This window comes from Labrus mixtus, chromosome 14 (genome assembly GCF_963584025.1).
Source record: "Labrus mixtus chromosome 14, fLabMix1.1, whole genome shotgun sequence".
NCBI lineage: Eukaryota > Metazoa > Chordata > Actinopteri > Labriformes > Labridae > Labrus > Labrus mixtus.
The window spans coordinates 5,752,905-5,770,785 of record NC_083625.1 but is presented as its reverse complement, the minus strand read 5'-3'; the positions used below and the strand labels follow the sequence as shown (position 1 = coordinate 5,770,785).

At 39.5% G+C, this 17,881-nt stretch overlaps 5 non-coding genes across 5 annotated transcripts; all 5 read right to left on the bottom strand.

The window, feature by feature from the left end:
• Nucleotides 1–9,027: 9,027 nt before the first annotated feature.
• Nucleotides 9,028–9,100, bottom strand: trnav-uac (transfer RNA valine (anticodon UAC)). Its single transcript has one exon. It is a non-coding gene; the product is annotated as a tRNA-Val (tRNA).
• Nucleotides 9,101–10,853: 1,753 nt separating this feature from the next.
• On the bottom strand, nt 10,854–10,926 carry trnav-uac (transfer RNA valine (anticodon UAC)). Its single transcript has one exon. It is a non-coding gene; the product is annotated as a tRNA-Val (tRNA).
• A 706-nt stretch (nt 10,927–11,632) lies between these two features.
• trnav-uac (transfer RNA valine (anticodon UAC)) lies at nt 11,633–11,705 on the bottom strand. The gene has a single exon. It is a non-coding gene; the product is annotated as a tRNA-Val (tRNA).
• Nucleotides 11,706–12,034: 329 nt separating this feature from the next.
• Nucleotides 12,035–12,107, bottom strand: trnav-uac (transfer RNA valine (anticodon UAC)). The gene has a single exon. It is a non-coding gene; the product is annotated as a tRNA-Val (tRNA).
• A 333-nt stretch (nt 12,108–12,440) lies between these two features.
• trnav-uac (transfer RNA valine (anticodon UAC)) lies at nt 12,441–12,513 on the bottom strand. The gene has a single exon. It is a non-coding gene; the product is annotated as a tRNA-Val (tRNA).
• Between the last annotated feature and the right edge of the window lie 5,368 nt (nt 12,514–17,881).

Genomic DNA, 17,881 nt, shown 5'->3' with positions numbered 1-17,881 from the left:
AGGGGAGGGGATACTGTCACGCTTTGGTGCCTCTCAATTGAAGTCTGAACACCGGCCACAAAACCCGGCTCGCTCCATATACCTCATCTTTGCATGAGAAAAGACGGAGCCATTGTGCGGGCCTAACTGCACATTTAACCTGTCTGGGCTGAAAGAAAGGGGAAATTTCTCTCCCTCTCTCTCCCCTCACACCCTATCTGGTCCTAACAAACCAATTAGCCGGACATTTCTCCTGCAAAGACAACTTCTTTAAACTCCTGCTAAATAGTGAACAAGCAGCTCTCGGATGTTTAGTTTTTTTTAGCCGGAGGGAGAAAGCTGTTCTTTAACAGCATTTTTTCCCCCTGTGTGTCCTGGATTTGTGCCTCGAGGATCTCAAAGTGGTTTGTTCAGAAGGCGAGGATTCAAAGCCTGTGTTTGATGGTCACTGTGTCCACAGAACAGAAATAAACCTGGTGGTTGTTGTTCAGCTTTGAATTCAGACATGCAGAGGTTTAGTGATGGGGCTCAACCGCAGTCCTGCGGTCTGTTCGGCTGATTCATCCTGTCATAAGCCTTTTAAAAACGTTTTTCATGGAGTCGAGCTTCTTGTTTTAACATACTTGCTTTTTTTTAGCCATGAGTTCAACAATATATTTTCTTCTAACATAATTTGTGTTACATGTCTGCTCAAAACATTCAGATGTACCAGCACAGCCTAAAGCCATAGAGGCTTCAGTTTAAAAAATAAAGCTGTCATTTATATACTAATGCATATCCAATGCATAACATTTCATTGTAAAGTGCAGTTTATTGCTTTACTGTTTTGTTTGTTTTTACCAGATCTTTAATACGGCATTGAAACCACCCACTCTTCCTGTTTCTAAATTGACATGCAACAATTTGTTACCTATTTTAAATCAAATATGTGATTCATTGCATTTGTGGATCATCTTTAAACAATGTTTTGTTCAATTAACCCATTAGTTTTGACTGTTTTGAGGTAAAATCAGAGCTTTTTGTGGCAAATACTGGGTTGGGGAAGTTAAATCAGCATTGGGACCCCAGCTTGGTCAAGTTTCAACCCTGTGATTTTAAGTGTGTCAAGAAATACGATCTTCTAATAAACAGAGAAATAGAAAGACATTATGGGTGAGCACTCCATGAGCAACATCACAAAAAAAGACATTTTGTACATTTAGTGCAAAGTACTGTTAGACTTTCTAAATCCAGAGACTCATGAGGTTTGACCCAAACAGCTTCAAGAGGAAGGTGAAGCAGCTATTTCAGTATAAAAACAGTTAAGTGAAAGTTCTTTTTCACCACAATAGACGCTTAATGATCCCAAGCTTCTCCACAGACGAGTCCACATCAAGCTGAGAGCTCCACTGGAGACCTTTTTTTTTTTCCTGCCGAGGCCTCAGGCTGTGCTTTGAGTTTAAAAAGGAGGAGCGCAGTTTGGCTCTGAAACGATACTGACCGACTGGTGTGTGGGTGTGTGTGTGTGTGTGTGTGTGTGTGTGTGTGTGTGTGTGTGTGTGTGTGTGTGTGTGTGTGTGTGCGTCAGAGTTGAACTGTCCTGCTTGAGGTGTTCATGACTAATCATTAATCATCAATGAATCATCTTTATAATCAAAAAGACATCTTTAAAGTCTGAGTAATCATCTAGTTTTTCCACATGATGTATGTTTGATTGATGTTTTATTCTGCAGGACAAAAATCTGCCATATTTTATATTTCAAAACTTTTCTGTTCAACTTCACACAATGCGATCTTATTGGATGGCGTGCTACTTTAATCGCCCTGTGAGGAACTTTTTGCTGTGTGTTGGTTTTGGCGCCCCCTCTGGACAAAGCAAAATGTCTTATCAATTTACAGATCTCGCTCTTTCTGACAAAAACTCTCATCTTGCTTTCTTTTAACAGTCACACATATCGCAGCAAAACATGCTTTTTTTCTCCAGTGTGCCGTGGTTTGTCTTGTCTGACATCTAAAGAGCTTTTTAGTTTGTTAAAAGGTAGTTTTACATGTCTTAATAGATAATCATTCTGTGCTTTTCACACTCCAGTATTTCTTCTACCGGCTCATAATATTCACAGTCTCGTTCATTTTAAGTCAAGTTCGACTCCTCTCTTCTCCATGTTTGTCTCAGCGAAGGTCAATCCAGGTTAAATCCCACTGTAAGACCCTGTGAGTGAAAAAGATGTGAATGCAGACATAAATGGGGCAGCGTTCCTCTCCTGACGCTCTCTCCTGACGCTCTCTCCTGAATACTTCCCCTCTGAGGAGTCGAGTCCCAGAGAGAGGACGCCGCCTCTACCTGTGAAGCCGTCAAACAGCCACCTGGGGTTTGTTTGTGTCGGCAGTCGAGTCGTTCCTCAGCAAGAGCTCTCAAAACACAATGTCCAACGCCCCGGCCCCTTGATCTGACGCTCAGCCGAGGGGGCCGGCTGTGAGAGCATCCCAGCCGGGGTCCCGGGGACAGAGTGGGTCCAAAGGGCCGGTGCTGTGAGGCTCTGACAGGGGCAGCTGAAGCCCAGCAGCACCTCAACGCCCCCTCATTCTTATAATTAGATGTTTAAAAAACTCTCTGAAGGTTTAGATCTCATGCTGTTCTCCACAGCTAGGAGGGTGTGGAGTAAAACCATTTAGAGAAGTTTTTATATTTCAGTTTTCACTTTAAGAGCTAAAGTTTAACGAGCTGGTTTTCTCCCTTTTCCCTGTTTTTCATCAAGCATGTTTCTTATTAGTTTGCTTACAGGAGCAAAGTTAAATAACAGTTTAATCAGTATGGTTTTGCATATAAATAGCGAGGTTTCCATTTGTTAAATGTTCCGGTCGAACCTTTTTCGTTATTTGTAAAGCACAAAAAGGAAAGAAAGTATTTCTACATATTGTTCTGCTTAAAAATAACTAAATAATACAAATTAAATTAAATATGCAAGCGGCAACCTCTGCGGTAGAAAAATAGACAATGCAAAAAAAAAATGCAGTTCATCAAGTGGCCACTTGAGGCTGGCTGCAAAAGCCCCTTAAGTCACACACATACACACACATGTTAAATGTCAATTTGAAATAAACATGTTTACAGTCGGGTGTAAAAACAACATTAGTCTGAATAGTTTGTGACTTTATCTACACAAACTGTACATAGGTTTCATTTATTCAGAACTCGTTTTGATTTTATGAAGGATAAAAGTTATTCATAATCGGGGGGTGTGGCCCGCTTCAGCTCGACCTCTTTGCCTTTGCTCGGTTGACCATGGTTAGGTTGAGATGGCATTTTCAATATGGCAACGTTCATCACTGGGCTTCAACACTTCCCTTCAGTAACCAGACAAATTAATTAAAATTGAATTTAGAATTTATTTGATGTGTTTTTTTATTCTGTAGTTTGACCCATTTCCCATCTGTTGACATGTAGGAGGCGGAGCTTGTGACCTGAACTGCAACCAGTCAGTAGGGGGAGCTCTAAATGTCTTGGTTTCACTCATGGTGAGCCGTCATATCGTCCATCTTTTTACACAGTATAAGGAATAGACTGTTGCAGCTTAAATAGTCAGTTATATCGTGTTTTAACTACATCTCTTTTTTATTCCTGTGATTCCCAAAGACATGAGGGAGGAAAAAAGTTGATTGTCAGGGGGTTTAGTTTTTATCTCTGAATCATTGATGAAGGATATGAAGAGGTTTGAGGGTTTGATCCCCAGCTCCTGCAGCAACATGTTCGATGCTTCCCTGGGCGAGACACTTAACCCCAAGTTGCTCCCTCTGCACCGGCGGCGGCGTATGAATGGGATTAGTTACTTCTGATGGTCACTTTACAGAGCAACCTCTGCCATCAGTGTGTAAATGGTAAATGGACTTGAGCTTATATAGCACTTTTTCTAGTCTTCAAAAGCACTTTCAATAATCAGAACACCACACTTTACCATTTGCCATTCAAGGATTCATTTTCAATGTCGATGATGTTGGAACATTTTGGCAAGGTCACGTTGAACTTTTTTTTTTTTTAGCTTGAACCATACTGTTGCTAACAAAAAAGATTTCCTCATGAGCCACAATTTGGTCCTTCTTAGAAATGTATAATATTGCCAATTTTTCCGATGATAGAGAAAAAATACAGATGTTTTTTTTTTCGTTTTTCAATAACTGAGTGCTGACACAAGAGATGGATCAACATCCCAGCATGGAAAAGTGGAGGAAGAGAAGAAGTTGTTCTGAGGAGAGTTTTCATTTTTATTATTTCGTTGTTATTCTTGTTGTATAAATGTTGAAAATGAATGCTGCTGAATTTAAATTTACTGTCAGCAGCTTTATTGTTTGATTTTTGTGTGTGTAGGTGCTTATAAATTCCTTTACATTAGTCGTTATTGTGTTGAAGTATATTGAGAACCACTGAGCCAAAATCTGTCGTAGAACAGAAAATAAATGATAAAGGATGGACCAGGAGTGCTTAAAAGCTGGCACATATCTTGTTTTTCATCCTGGGTAGACATGTTTTTCTCTGATCTTCCTGTCGATCACTCATCAGTGTGAATGAGCAGCATCTTAATTAGCGGGGATGGGACGCTCCTCCCTGCTGAAGCCCCACTTTGGGAAGGCAGGTGCAGCTTTAAATGACTTGACATTTCTTGTAGTGTGCAAAAAGGTGGCAGGTTGTGATCCTACAACCCACATCTCATATACATAATCCAGCAGGCAGGCGGGCCCCTGCTCTTGTTGAATGGGGGGGGGGGGGGACTCTCTCTTCCTCTGGGGACGTTTTGGGGGCTGAAAGAGAACCCTCAGCACCCGGCTGCCGGGGGCCCGTGGGCGCAGTGAGAAAATGAAGACCTCTGCGCCCCTCTAAATCCCCAGGAATTTCTCATTAAGCGAGGCTCCCGGGCTGCCGAGGGCCCTCTGGTCCGTCACCCACCCCCCATGAGGGGTCTCCCTCTCTGGCAGAGAGAATGGAGCTCTCCACTCAACTTTGTGCTGGCTGCCGGCTACCAGAGCTGTTATTCACCTTCTCCTTTCTCCACAGCACAAGAGCCTTCTCCCAATCAGGCTTTCAAAGCCCTCAGGACTTCCTCTTCTTTCATTCACTTTTTACACAAGTGTGCGCGTGTGTGTGCATGTGTGTGTGTGTGTGTGTGTGTGTGAGACGCCTAATAAGATCCAAAAGAGAGAAAGGCATAATTGAATTTGACATTTTTTAATGGTATCCTGAGATATTTTTGTCCGAAGGCGCCAAAGCGGTACTGAAGCGGACTCTCGTTTCAAAGGGTGTTTTTTTCTTCTTTTTTTTTCACACGTTGTTCATGAGCACAAGTGGGATTAATGAGGATTATGTATATGAGGAGAGGTAATGAGTTTTGATGAGAGTAGAGAGGATATTTAGTGTAAGATTTCAAAACATCCCAGCGAGTCATCAGTTGCGCCTCACTCGTCCTGTTCTAACTTGGAATCACTTCAGTGATAAAAACAAAAATTTATTTATTTCATTATGAGATGAAGGTGATGAAACATGTGAGAGTGATTTTTTTTATCTAAAAATATGTAAAAGAGAAATGCTTCACGCTTTATTCGTCCGTCCTTATTGAGACACAGTTGACTCCCCGGTGTGGAGAAGAGCTGCTTCAACAAATCTGACTTCAAACACTCACAGAACATCCTGTGAGAAAACTGAAATCACCTGATCATTACTGCAGATTACCTTTTTAAAGGATCTGAAGGCTTTTAGATTGACAATTATCTTCAGATCGATGACTAAAGAACATCATCAATTCATCTGGTCATAATTGTCTTTAATTGTCTGATTTGTTAAGAAAAAGTCAAAACAGAGTCTGTGCATTCAAATCCTCTTTTACTCTTTAAATACTCAATATCAAACGGAATAAAATCATTTTTTCATTTAAAAGCAACTCACAGTTTTCTGTATGCATACTGATATGGTTTTGTTGAAACAGTTAAGGATATATAACAGACATTTCTTTCTTTTTTAGACCTTTACAAACAGTTTTTGTTTAGATCTGTTGCTTCTTTTATGAAGCCGTATGAATCTTTTTTTGCCTTCTTTATTCTCGTTATTTTCTTATTTAATCTCTTTTCTTCCTTTTCATTTTGTTCTTTGGAAGTAAAAAAAAAAATCAGAATAATTACAGAGTGAAAACAGAAGTTTGTCAACCTGAAATTGTTTTTCTGTGTCTGCTGCTTGTAGATCACCGCCTATAAGAGGAAACAAATACAGCAGATTTAATCAGTCATGTTAATTTAACTTTGAATTACAGATAATAACTTTATCTGAGCATCTCAAAGGGCTCAGCTGTCCTCAGCCTGATGTGGAGCTGCATTTCCTTCACCATCCCTCCGTTATTCCTCTGTATGAAGTCACAAACCCTGACTTACAGTACATGAAGAGCGGCCCTGTGTTAAGACAGCAGGTCTCCTCCTCCTCAGGTCTCTTCAGCTGGATCCTGTGTGTGAGTGTGAGTGTGATTGATAAAGAGTCTGTGAGCTGCACGCTGTGGGTCACATGATGGTCGTGACCTTAAAGGATCTTACTTCATATCGATGTTGTGATTGAGCATCCGGGCTTGTTGTGACTCAGCTCCAGGTGCTGAGATTTCTGGCTGCTTTTGACCCCCCAAAAGAAAATGTGTTTCCCCTGGTGGTGTGTCCTCATTTCGGCCTCCCTGCGTGCTGCCGTGAACATAACATCATTAGAATATTTGTTAAAAACTCCCATTAATATGAAATATGATAAACCGGTGTTGAAACGCAAAACGTCAGGAGTAAAGAAAGAGGGAGAAACCGTAGAGATGTCATCTTAGTACAAAGGTAAAATGTTTCCCCTTCACAATGTGTTTATATGTAGAGCATGCTACAAATGCATACAGTTATAATGTTTCAATACTTAACATATCTCATTAGAAAAACAGAAATGTTAAAAATGTTTTAGATTCAGCACAGGAAGGGGCAGTTTGAGAGGTGGAGAGATCTATTTATTTGGTGTTTGTGTGTAAAATTTTGGAGATTATTTCCAAGTTTATAGAGTTTTTAATGTAGTGTTTGCTTCTGCAAGAGATGTAAGATTTTTTTATTTTGTGTTTGTCTTTGGTTTGTGTAAGTCTCAGGAACTGTGTGCAATAGTGAAAAACTGTATTACGGCCAAAAAAGAAAAGGGAATTACTCTCTCTCACCACAAGAGGGAGACAAAACTTCCGCAGTGATGGTTCAGGTGCAGATTTTAAAAAATATATATTGCTGGGAAAGAAGTTTGTTTTTAGCCTGTTTAAGCATTATCTTAGTGTAGTATCTTATATTCCTCCTATGGTAACATACACCCCAAATATCTTCACTTAGATAATGCAAATGAATCCAAGGCTTCATTTAGCTGATTCTCTGGACACAGATATTGACTGAGGAGTTTAACATATTTATCAGCTCGGATCTCGTCGCATATATGTTTTGGAAAGTCTAAAGATAAAAATGTTCAGGAGGTAATCGTGGGAAAATCAACCGGAAAATTGTAAAAAAAAAAAAAAAAAAAAGAAAAGAAAAGTGATTATATAAATGATTGAGTTTCTCAAGCCCTCCCCCGGGTAAATGACTCCCTCGTAAGCTCGACGACTTTACACTGCTGACAAGAGAAAGAGAGAGAGAGAGAGAGGAGTGAAATCGAGACACGTTTAAAAGCTGATGAGGAGAGAAAGAGAGAGTTGTCTCATGCAGACCAGGACAGCTGACAGCTGGGTTCAGCAGAGGTCAGAGGTCATGGATTGGCAGCAGTGGGGGAGTGAAGAGGAATCTAAAACAACAGGAAGACACACACACACACACACACACACACACACACACACACACAGTTCCGGGAGAGGAGATGAGCGTGGGCGTTCGTCCGGGTCTCTCGTGTGACAGACAGTTCACTAAAACTTCATCAGAGTGTAGTGTGTGAATACTTCCTCCCACATATCTGATCCTGTGTGTGTGTGTGTGTGTGTGTGTTCTTATGTATAACTTTCTATTTTAATTTATTATAATCCCGCACTGAGAAAACAAAAAAAGCACCTACCGCTAACCAAAACACACATTTAACCTACCGATTAAACGTCACAGATTCCTCAGGTTGGCAGAGTCCACAGCAGGAAAGATTCTCACATCGATGTGAAGCAGACTCTCTGGGTTATGGAAAGTTTAATAACTCTTCTTGTTTCGTTTCCTCACATCGTTCCTCCGCTACTCTGCTGAGCCGCCACACAGGGCTGCATTAATCAACGGAGCTGTCAATCATGATGTTTTACTCCTTTTTTTAAGCATCAAACAACTCATTGAAACTACGCCGCTCAGAAAATGAACACTAGGACGAATAAAAGGAAAAACTGAGATTTTTATCACAAGATAATAGTCAACAAACTCTCTCACTACAGGAAAACCAAACTGAATTAAGAAGGGCCACACACAATGATCACAAAAATGTCTTTGGCGCCATAATGTACACACAAAACATTTAAATCCACCTGACAGGGACGACTTTTCTATTCTCTCAACAAGCTGAGTCATGAAATCCAAAGTTTTCATGACTCAGCATCGATCCAATCCAAACAGGCTCACTATACTGGACTGTAAGGAAAAGCACATCGTTCGAGCCGGAGTTAAACCAGCGACCTAACTTAGCCATTTTGTTGGTAAGTTAACTTGCTAACGTAAGTTGACTTCTGGAAGCCGTCCCACAATGCAAAGTGCGACGCAGTATGACGTCATGGCGTAAAGACAGCCATGCGTTGGTGTGTGCTCTTGCCCGCTTTACAATATTGTAGTGTGAACACAAAATGAACCGAGGAGAAAAAACAATGTGTTATGTTATCATCTGAATCAGAACAAAGCAAACGAGCTACAGGTGATAGAGCAACCTGAGAGGTTTCCCCAAAGGACAGAAATAAATCACTAATGAGGAACAAAGAGTCCGTCCTTAAATAGATATTGAATTAACACTTTAGTTTGAATTACTTAACTTGTTAATTGTGCAAAACGCACTGTGTTGTTAAAGGGTTAACTCTAAAGCAGAGGTTTCACTGGGGATTGAACCCAGGACCTTCTGCGTGTAAAGCAGACGTGATGACCACTACACCATGAAACCTCATGATTTTTCTCATCATGAGTTGTTTTCTGTTCTTAAATGTCTGAATTAATGGGTATGATAAGAATAATTAATGATTATAATAATATAATAACTTTATTTATAAAGCGCTTTAAATCAAAGTGCTGTACAAAGCAATACAGTTAAAATACAGGAAAAAACATACAGAGAAATCATGACTCATACTCAACAGTAAACAGATGGGTCTTTAACTTTGCTTTAAAAACCTCAACAGAACAAGCCTGCCTGATGTCCAGAGGTAAACTGTTCCAAAGTGTCGGTGCACGGAAAGAAAAAGCCCGCTCACCAACTGTCTTCTTTCTGACCTTTGGGACACTCAGAAGACCCCGTCCCCTGAGAACGCAGGGCTCGAGCAGGCACATAGGGGTTCACCAGGTCGGTAAGATACAATGGTGCGCTGCCATTTAATATTTTAAAAGTTAGCAGCAGCACCTTGAAGTCTGCTCTGGCATGAATAGGGAGCCAATGAAGGGAGGCCAACACCGGGGTAATGTGTTCGTATCCGCAGGCTCCGGTTAGAACACGAGCTGCAGCATTCTGAACCATCTGCAGACTTTGCAGACTTTTCTTTGGCAGACCCGACAGAAGGACATTACAATAATCCAGCCTAGATGACGCAAAGGCATGTATGAGGACCTCAGCATCCTTAAACGACGGGTTTTGTTTCTCGGGTGGAAAAAAGCAACTCTGGTCACCTCCTTTATGTGTAATTCAAACGATAGTGTCTGATCGAAAAGCACACCAAGATTCCTAACTCGGTCTCTGCGATTGATTACACAATCATCGAGAGACAAAGTAATAGGATCAAAAAGATGACCCAGTTTCGCTGGTCCGATAAACATAATTTCTGTCTTAGCAGAATTAAGCAACAAGAAATGTTTTGATAACCAGCTCTTAACAGCTGCAAGACAGGCCTCAAGTTTAGCTGTATCGTACTTGCTTCCTATCCCAAAAGAACGCAATATCTGACCCAGTGGGGATAGGTAAAGTGAGAACAGCAATGGACCCAGTACAGACCCCTGTGGAACCCCGTGCCTAACAGCACAGGGCTCAGAGAGTATGTTGTTATATAAAACACATTGAGATCTTTCTGACAGGTAGGATCTTAACTACTCCAGAACTTGTCCTGAGATGCCAAAATAGTTCTCAAGCCTATCCAGTAGAATACAGTGGTCCACCGTATCGAAAGCAGCGCTAAGATCCAATAACAATAAAACACTGGTTGAGTCTGAATCTAAAGATAGTAGCAAATCATTCACCACTTTGCCACCAAGTGCTGTTTCTGTCGAATGATTTACCCGAAAAGCAGACTGAAATGGCTCAAATAGTTTATTTAGTGATAAATAATTTAGAAGCTGATTTGAGACCACTTTCTCAAAAACTTTTGACAAGAAAGCAAGGTTTGAAACAGGTCTATAATTGGTCAGGGAGTCTGTATCCAAGCTAGGTTTCTTTAGTAAGGGTTTTACCACAGCAGTTTTGAAGCAATATGACTTTTAAGACTGTATTTAATTTAATTTGAGAGACACGTTTGAAAAAGAGTAGAGTGTCAAGTTTACACAAGTTTTTTTCTACTTTTCATCAGCGATAACTGAGACATTGAGCGAGTTTCAATAGCAGAGACAAATAATTCCTTTATAGTGATCAGAAAACGAACATGACGTAAATTGTCTTATTTTAGATTTGTATTATGCTCAAAGTAAATATGTTGAAAGGCTTATATCCAAAGCTGTGGTTTCACTGGGGATTGAACCCAGGACCTTCTGCGTGTAAAGCAGATGTGATGACCACTACACCATGAAACCTCACGATTTTGTTTTCGCTGTTGTTTTCTGTTCATAAATGTCTGAATTAATGTGTATGATAAGAATAGATTGATAATTATTATAAAATGTTACTTTGATTATTTTAAGGTTACAGATTATTTGAAAGTCTCTCATTAAAGTAAAGTGATTTGAGTAAAGGGAGCAGCAAACTTAAACGCCTTTTTCTTCTTTTCCTTTTATTTTCTGTTCTTAAATGTCTGAATAAATGTGTATGATAAGAATAGATTCTTGATTATTTAAAAAATATGACTGTTTAGCTTTGGTGAAATATCAGTGGTGCCCTTCATTACTGTAGTTCCTGTACCTGTTTTAATGTTGAGTGGTGTTCAATGTGCCTCCTTTAGTGTGCAAATATCTGCACATGCAGACACAAGGACACACTGATAAAAACAATATGAAACATAAAAACCAATCAACAATGAGGACTGTAAGATTCAACACAAAGCAAACAGGACGTTTGAAAACGAGTAGAGATTCAAGTTCACACTCAGGGTTTTCTCTCCCTGATTTACTTTTCAACAACGATAACTGAGATATCGACCGAGTTACAGTAGCAGAGACAAATAATTCCTTTATAGTCATCAGAATCAGAAACACAATCACCCAACATGATGTCATTTGTCTTACAAATGATATTTTCATTGAGCACAAAATACACATAGTGAAAGGATTAACTATAAAGCTGTGGTTTCACTGGGGATCGAACCCAGGACCTTCTGCGTGTAAAGCAGACGTGATGACCACTACACCATGAAACCTCATGTTTTTAATTTCTTTTCCTGTTGTTTTCTGTTAATAAATGTCTGAATTAATGGGTATGATAAGAATAATTAATGATTATAATAATATGACTTTTAAGACTGTATTTACAATTTGAGAGACATGTTTGAAAAAGAGTAGAGTGTCAAGTTTACACAAGTTTTTTTCTACTTTTCATCAGCGATAACTGAGACATTGAGCGAGTTTCAATAGCAGAGACAAACAGTTCCTTTATAATCATCAGAAACCGAACATGATGTAAATTGTCTTATTTTATATTTGTATTGTGCTCAAAGTAAATATATTGAAAGGCTTATATCCAAAGCTGTGGTTTCACTGGGGGTTGAACCCAGGACCTTCTGCGTGTAAAGCAGACGTGATGACCACTACACCATGAAACCTCATGATTTTATCTTCTTTTACTGTTTTTTTCTGTTCTTAAATGTCTAGAATAAATGTGTATGATGATGATAAAAACAATATGAAACATAAAAACCAAACAACAATGAGGACTGTAAAATTCAACACAAAGCAAACAGGACGTTTGAAAACGCTGATTTACTTTTCAACAGCGATAACTGAGACATTGATCGAGTTTCAAAGGCAGAGACAAATCTTTCCTTTAAAGTCATCAGAATCAGAAACACAATCACCCAACATGATGTCATTTGTCTTACAATTATATTTTCATTGAGGACCAAATACACATAGTGAAAGGATTAACTATAAAGCAGAGGTTTCACTTGGGATCGAACCCAGGACCTTCTGCGTGTAAAGCAGACATGATGACCACTACACCATGAAACCTCATGATATGCACTTTCTTTTCCTGTTGTTTTCTGTTCATAAATGTCTGAATTAATGGGTACGATAAGAATAGATTGAAGAATATGATCAAATATTACTTTTATTATTTTAAGGTTACGGATTCTTTGAAAGTCTCTCATTAAAGTAAAGTGATTTGAGTAAAGGGAGCAGCAAACTTAAACGCCTTTTTTCAGTCCAGACCTTTGGAACAGACAGTATAAGAAAAGGTCCTGGGACAGAAGACTGTAAGTTCCTTTACTCGTCCTTCAGATGGAGGTAAGAAGGAGAGAAGGAAGCAGACCCTGTAGATAAGAATATGCCCTTGTTGACCATCCAACTCTCGACAAACAATGATGAGGGAGGGGTTTTTAAAACGTGTGATGAACCTCAACGCTCCATGAGAGACAGTGACCAGAGGATGTAAGCTTTGAGAAGAGGCGTGCATGTATGAAACATCACCATAGTCCATCACAGACATCAGAGGCAGATACATGTCTCCTTTTTGGACTAAACAAAAAGTAGGATTTTATTCTCAAGAAAAGGATTCATCAATTGAAATTCCAAGACATCTGCAGCTCAAAACAGACGTGATCTGTGTATCTTGAGACGTGACGCTTGAAAGCAGGTCAGATGTTTAGATTTTGCATTTGAAATCAGACACTTTCATGCAGCAAGACGGTCCAAGGACTTTTATTTCATTCAATCAAAAGTCACTTAAACCCTCACTCATACATTCATCAAAAGATTTGAACCTAGAGCAAAGACTGTAAAGGATGTAAAACATGTTCCAGTTCATGTGGTTACTGTTAAAGCTTTGCTTGTGGACACATAGTTCACACTGGCGCCTTCAAGGGTCCATCTCATAGCATGTGCTTTGCTGCCCTCTAGTGGACATGACAGGTCCTTACAAGGGATGGTTTTAAATCTAGAAAATGTTGACCTTCATTAAAGAAGCAAAAACATTTCTAATATGTATATTTTCTGCAGGATGAGATGAGTGTTAGTTTTTCAATATGTCAGTTTTTTACATCTAGGATCACAGTAACTCCGATCCTTGAGAGAAATAAAAACAAAAAGAAATATAATAATAATCTCTTCTCTAATCTTAAATAGAAGCAAACCATGAAAAGAGTAAAACGATGAAATTTCATACATTGTAAAATGTTTTAGTTTCTATGTTAATCTTGATGCATCCAGGTTAACATGCATTATGCTTTTGTAACCTAATAAGGTGGAACAGGTTAAACTTTAGTTTAGTCAAGTGGTCCCAATGTGATTTATGTCCTGATTTATGTCCTGATTTATGTCCCTCCAAAAGGTCACAACAGAAATCCAAAAGGTCATGGGATGACTCGGGGGATAGTACCTGGACTGCACTTTTCTTGTCTTCTGACCACTCCAAGCGCTTTTACACTACGTGACACATTCATACATTCATACAGTGAAGGCAGAGAATGCTGTATGTAAAGAGCCCTTCTATTAAAGGGATACTTCACCCATTTGCATTAAGCTTTGTATTATTAGAAACCTGGTAGTATTTTTGAATGGTCGTACATCCCGCCCTCATTTTCCCCTGAGATGGGAAATCTTTGTATTTCTAAGTCTGAAAAGGAGCTTCCAGTGACGCAAAATGAAGATTTTTGCGCTAGCCGGCCTGTCAGACCGGCCTGTCAGCAGCAACATTCTCGCGGCTATATTGTTGGCCGCCGCCGGCCGCAGGCAGGTCTCATGTCTCGGCTGCTGAGCTGGCAGCGGTGAGGACGAGGAGCCCGGGCCGGCTCGAGCTGGGGCGGACTGGTAGTGTCGGTGCTCTCACTGTTTGTCTATAGACACAGACATACAGTCTGTTTTCTGCCGGAATTTCCAAGATCAATTCTGGAAGAAATCTCTGAATCAGTTGAGGAAATGGCCTCATGTGTTAAAGTAAATATGTCTGTAAATGTTTTTATTACTATATTTCTGTGTGGCCTGCGGTGCTGTGCATTCTGGGATTTGGTGTCTTTCATCAACATGAGCCAAAAAGACACTTTCTGCCTTTTCTCTGCCAAGAAGGCTCCAACTTCAAAATTTATTTCACATTTCTACATATATGACCCAATGTAAATACAGATTCATGTTTCAACGGGTGAAGTATCCCTTTAACAAATACTAAAAAGAAACGGTGTTGGGCGAGCTGCTGCCGCACGTCTGTGACATCCAGCCAGAGTTTCACGCCAACTACCGCGTGGCTGACTGAGGGGGAGGGGCCATTTATGTAAACAAGGGAGTTAAGATGGTAGGGGGCGGGGTAAACAGGAGACATGGATGTTAGCAACACGAGCTCGGTTAGCTTCTGTCACAGCAAAAACATTTCCTTTATTTCAAACATAAACATACAGAACATACAGCTTTTATTTTGAAGTTGCAAAGTTCATTCTCCCTGTTTCCTGCTCCAGAAATTAAAAAAAAAAAAACATTCGTAAAAGTTGTTACTGTGTCAATGTTTACGAAATATTTATAAATATAACAATGTTTTTTTTTTTGAAAGCTTAACCTTAAATCCTCCTGAACCTAACAAAATAAAAATCTTTATTTACTGAAGAGAAAACTAAATATCTCAAACTTAATGCTTCAAAATGGTAAACTGTAAAACAATGAGTGCATCATGATAACCTCCACTTTGTAAACATGCCGTGGTTTTTACAGTGTTTTTAATCTGGATTATGTCTTTTAACTGTTTTTAAAATGAGCTTTACATTAACAGAGCTGGGTTAGGCGATAGTTTGGTAGATTTCTGCAAGATGAAATAAATACTGTCATTTAAAAAATCAGATGTTGTGTTGCTCATGAAAGCAAAGAAAGTATTTGTTTAGTGAAGTATGAAATCTGACTTTCATTCGAATACACTATTCCTTACATCAGCTACGTACATAGTCTGCCTACTTTAGATGAGCAATCAACAAACAGAGTTTCAGGAAACCACAACACTCGATTTAATCATTATGTGTATTTTACAAAGATAAAAATGGGACTAAATCATTCAGGGGCCCGAGGTGAGATGACTTTGTACGCTTTCTCGGTCTCATATTACCAGAACAGAAACTTATTTCAGCTGAGTCATGCATAGGGGGGGAAATAGAACCGAGTGTTTTGATTAGTCAGTAACACTGACACTTTGATCATATGCTAATTGTTCTTAGGATTAGCATATTAACTAGAATGGTGGCTAAATCCAGCTGGTGGGACTTCCCAACATGATAGTGGAAATAGTTGACTCTTTATGCTTTATTAAAGTCCAAACTTTGAAAAACAATGGCCCTGTGACTGATTCACTATATATAACATTATCAGATCTTAAATACTGAGTTATAGATGTGTAAGTAGCACTTCACTGTTTTAGCTGCTCACATTTGGCTAGTTTTTAATAACTGGATAACACAAGGAGTCCAAATCTACGTTCTTATTAAGTAAGGCTTTCGTATTTTACTGGAGAATTTTGTTTTTTGATTTATGATTTATGAACAGGAGTCAAAGCTGAGAGAATGATAATGTATGTGTACTTTTACTTTTTCTTGCTGATAATACCCCTAATCGTTATATTTGATACTTTTGTTTTTCTACTTACACATTTCTTTCAACTCATTCTACACACAGTGTTTATCAGGTACAACTCTGAAAGTCTTTCAATCATGGTAGTCCGTCTAGTCTCTAGTCTTAAAAATCCAATCTGTATATATCTACTGAATTAAATCATAAAATTACCTTACTGTATCATCAGACATTAAGGAAACATGCTATGTTGAAGTGCTGGCTTCTCTAACAACAATGCAGCAGCCAGTATGTCCTCCTTCTAGGTTTAGATTCTGGTTCAGAATGGTTTGTTTTTGTTTTGACCAGAGAAGTAGGCGGTTTTAAGGCGACCCCCACACGGTCATTGGATGCCCCTCAGTTAACCAACAGGTGTTGAAGCTGTTGATGAAAGTGAGCCAGCGTACTGGTTCAGATATAACTAATCCTACCCGACCTAATAAGCCTCTGTATTTCTCTAAGAAGCTTGACAAAGTAGAAACATGTAAAAAAAAAAAATAGAATCCATATTGGAGATGCTTTTGAAAAAGAGACCAGTTCAGAGCTGGCTAAACACTGAAGCTTCAGTGTCCACGACATGGACATGGGCAACTTGGGTGCACGTCGACTCTAGGGAGGAGGGGGCGGGGGTAGACGGCTCTCTTGTTGTTTGAATTTGGACTGCAGTACCCATTTTAAACTCTAGGTGTCAGAGTTACATACTGCTCCTTTAAATACATCCTTTGATTAAATTTTAAATGATTGCACCATTAAGAGTTACCTAAATGGACAAGCAGAGTATGCTTAAGGACGAGGCTAGTATGTAATTAATACGTCGCTACCACAATGACCTAAGACTATTCTTGTTGCATTTGGTTGAGCTGAGATACTATAAGAAGCTGAAGAAGGTTTACTTTTATCAAGGAACATGTTTAGTTTGAGTCATGGGCGGTTCTAGGCAGGGGCCAACAGGGGCCAGTGCCCCTGTAACACTGAGCTTGGTCACCCCTCCAAAAGGAAGAGCCCCCCTCATAACACATACACAGTATTTGACTCAACAACCGGACTCACAATCTAGTATTAAATTCTGTTACTGAAACAAATATAAATCATGGTATTTTATGTTGAGGTATTTAATGATGTGTGCTATTATTTGGCATAACATATATTTTTTAAAGAGATCATCTTTGTCTATTTTTCACCTGGGTTCAATGTTCCCCTCTGACAAAACAACTGGCCCCCGTTTGGCCCCCTCAGTAAAAATGGCCTAGAACCGCCACTGGTTTGAGTCTTTATTTATGTTAGCCAGAATTAGCATCAAAATGAATAACAAAGGCACCATGCATTACACACTTACTCCTCTCAAGCTCCGCCTACTTGTCCATATATGGTCATTTCCAGATTAAAGGAACTCAACAGCCAAAATGCCAAAAGAGGGAGTGAGGTGCTGTCCATAAGGCAATGCTTGACCTGTTGGTGGCTACTAAGTCATGTTGAAACATAACTGATGGTTAGACCTTCTGACGTCTCTGATACTATTGAGACATAACAGTAATAAAAAAAATTATTCATAAGTGTTTTTTTCTATGTAGGTTTGTGGTCACATTTTCTATAGCTTAAGGTTATATTCAGATTTTTATCATGCAGCCTTGTTGCTTTGTCAAGACAAACCCCGGTGTGACTACACAGTGGAAACCCCGTGAGGTGGAAACTTCTGCAGATTAACCGACTCATAGCTGAACGTATTAATGATACTGAAACCAAATGACGGCCGCTCGACGGGAGCAGTGCGCGGTGCTGCCGGTTCGCGGCGCTGTTCTGC